The sequence below is a fragment of the Vigna radiata genome, chromosome 1, assembly GCF_000741045.1.
Source record: "Vigna radiata var. radiata cultivar VC1973A chromosome 1, Vradiata_ver6, whole genome shotgun sequence".
Lineage (NCBI taxonomy): Eukaryota > Viridiplantae > Streptophyta > Magnoliopsida > Fabales > Fabaceae > Vigna > Vigna radiata.
The window spans coordinates 22,999,297-23,002,139 of NC_028351.1; the positions used below are offsets into that span (position 1 = coordinate 22,999,297).

The 2,843-nt window shown below is 39.0% G+C and overlaps 1 pseudogene; it reads left to right on the top strand.

The window, feature by feature from the left end:
- LOC106759659 overlaps nt 1–1,819 on the top strand; it is a 4,923-nt pseudogene extending 3,104 nt beyond the window's left edge.
- Nucleotides 1,820–2,843: the final 1,024 nt, after the last annotated feature.

A 2,843-nucleotide genomic window follows, 5' to 3' on the forward strand; every position in this document is an offset into this window, starting at 1 on the left:
TATATATATATATATATATATATATATATATATATATATATATATATATATATATATATATGTATATATACATATATATATATATTTGTGTCATGGACATTGAAGCGTGAAAGAAATATTGTGATCAAAATGCTCTTTCTTCTCTTTCTTCTCTCACAGTTGCACTTCTAGTTTTAATCCCGTCATTCCTCTACCTCTTCCTTGTGCTCCGCCGCACCAGAATCAGAGAACCACCCAAAATCCCCGGCGCATGGCCGATTATCGGCCACCTCCTCCTGCTAGTGCAGTCTCCCGCCACCTACTACCTCCTGGGCACGTTGGCGGACCGCCATGGCGCCATCTTCAGCATCAATATAGGCACAGTGGAAACCGTAGTCATCAGCAACTGGTAAATGGCGAAATAGTGCTTCACCACAAACGACGTCGCTGTGTCCTACCGCCTCTACCTTGTGGCCTGCCAAAACATGACCTACAACCTCGCCATGCTAGGATTCGCACCCTAAGGAAAATTTTGGCGTGACATGAGGAAGAACGTTGCGTTCGTGTTCCTCGTAGACCACCGCATCGACGCACTCTCACACGTGCGCATCTCCGAGGTGAGAACCTCGGCGAAAGAGCTTTACCACAAGTGGAAACGCAGGAAAACAGAGAAGGAATTTTTTATGGTGGACATGACGCAGTGGCTGAAGGAAGTTGCTTTCAACGTGGTGCTGAGGAAGGTTGTCGGGAAGAGGTACTTCGGAGGAAAAGCGGTGGTTGAGGAGGAAGAAGCGCGAATATGTTTAGCGACGTTCAAAGAATACACGCAGTTGTGTGGGGTTTTCACGATAAGGGATGCGGTGTCGTGGCTGAGGCGGTTCGATTTCGGAGGGCATGAGAAGGCCATGAAAGAGAATTTCAAGCACCTGGATGCTGTGGTTGGGGAATGGTTGGAAGAACACAAAAGGAAAAGGAAATTGAACGGCGAGAAAGGTGAGAAAGGGGGAGATTACATGGAGTCGATGTTGTCGAGTTCGATGGAACCAACATTCATGGGTTTGATTCTGATACTATCATTAAAGCCCTGGCAATGGTGCGTTTCTATTGTGTTTCACTTTGTGAATGCCATGATCAATTTCTAATAGATTTTGTTTATATATAACTTGATTGATCACAAATTTTGAAGAATTGGTTCCCAATTTTTTTGCAGGTATTGATTTTGGGAGGAACAGACACAAGCTCCGCTAGTAACATCTGGACTCTGTCTTTGCTACTGAACAATCCTGGAGCATTGAAGAAAGTAATGGAAGAAATTGACACTCACATTGGGAAAGAGAGACTTGTGACTGAGTCAGATACGAACAAGTTGGTGTACCTTCATGCAGTTGTTAAGGAGTCACTGAGGCTATATCCACCCACTCCTCTTAATGCTCCTTGTGAATTCAGAGAAGATTGCAAGCTTGGAGAATACCATGTGAAGAAAGGAACTCGTCTGATCACAAACTTGTGGAAGATCCAAACAGACCCTAAGATTTGGCCAGAGCCTTNGGAGTTCAAGCCTGAAAGGTTCCTCACCACACACAAAGATGTAGATGTAAAGGGAAAACACTTTGAGCTCATCCCTTTTGGAAGTGGTAGGAGGATATGCCCTGGAGTGACCTTTGGCCTTAAAACTTCTTNTTTAACTTTGGNAAANTTTCTTCACTGCTTTCATGTCTCTAAATCCTCAACTGAACCTATAGATATGACTTCAGCTGTGGAATTGACCAATGTTAAGGTTACTCCCCTTCAACTTCTCATCAAACCTCGTTTGGCTCCTAGTCTTTATGAAAGCATGTAAGCATCACATCAAAATACAGTTCATGCATGATCTATGCTTGTTCCAGTCTATGTTTCTAAGCTCGTTACACAGATTTGAATCTTGTTCTTTTTTCTATAATAATTTGAATTTAACTTTCAATTGTAATTATCTTTGCATTATATTTGCTTCATAACGATGATATATGGTTCTCATAAAGGCTCTATTATAAGCAAATGAAAGGTGGAAGAGAACTGAAGGCATATTTTGTGGTATACTTGAATTGTTGTAATAAATTATATGATTCAGAGAGAGGTAAAATATTGTGCTTAACTAAATGTATTGTGATTTGAACAACACAACACATCATAATTTTATTACTAATAAATTTAGTAACATCATAATTGATTATCATAAATTTTAATACATCATAATTTATTTTCATTAATTACTAACATAAATTTAATATATGAATTTACTTCTATTAATGTGACAAGTGTACCGAGTCGCACAAGTAATATAAAATGGTAAGACCAAGTATCGTATCCAAGAGGACTCTAGGCGCTGAACAGTTGTGTGAAAACAAGATTAATTAAGACTAAAAATAAAAGAGATCATGGATTTGTATTGCAAGAATAATAAAATAAAGCAAAATAAAATTGATCAGTGGCAAAAGAGCACATAGATGAACGAAGGTTGATTGATATGAGATGAGTATGTTGTTGAGGTTAGATTTCGCCAAGTTCTCTCTCATGTATATAAGAATTCTTCTTTATTCATTAATGCTAACGTCCCTCACTAAAACACTTAAACCCGATGTCTCGGTAAATAACCTTGTCCCTAATTACCAGTTCATACAATTCCTAGCATTCTTGGTAAGAAGATGTCAAGATCAAGAGGTTAAGACGACTAAGACCCATACCCTCATGTCTGAGCAATATAACCCTTAGGAGTAATTTAAAGAGGACCTAAATTGAAAGGAACATGTCGACACTCATGCAAATCACAAATCATGCTATTGTATAAGCAAGCAATAAGAACAGATAAATGTTAACAAATTGGCAAG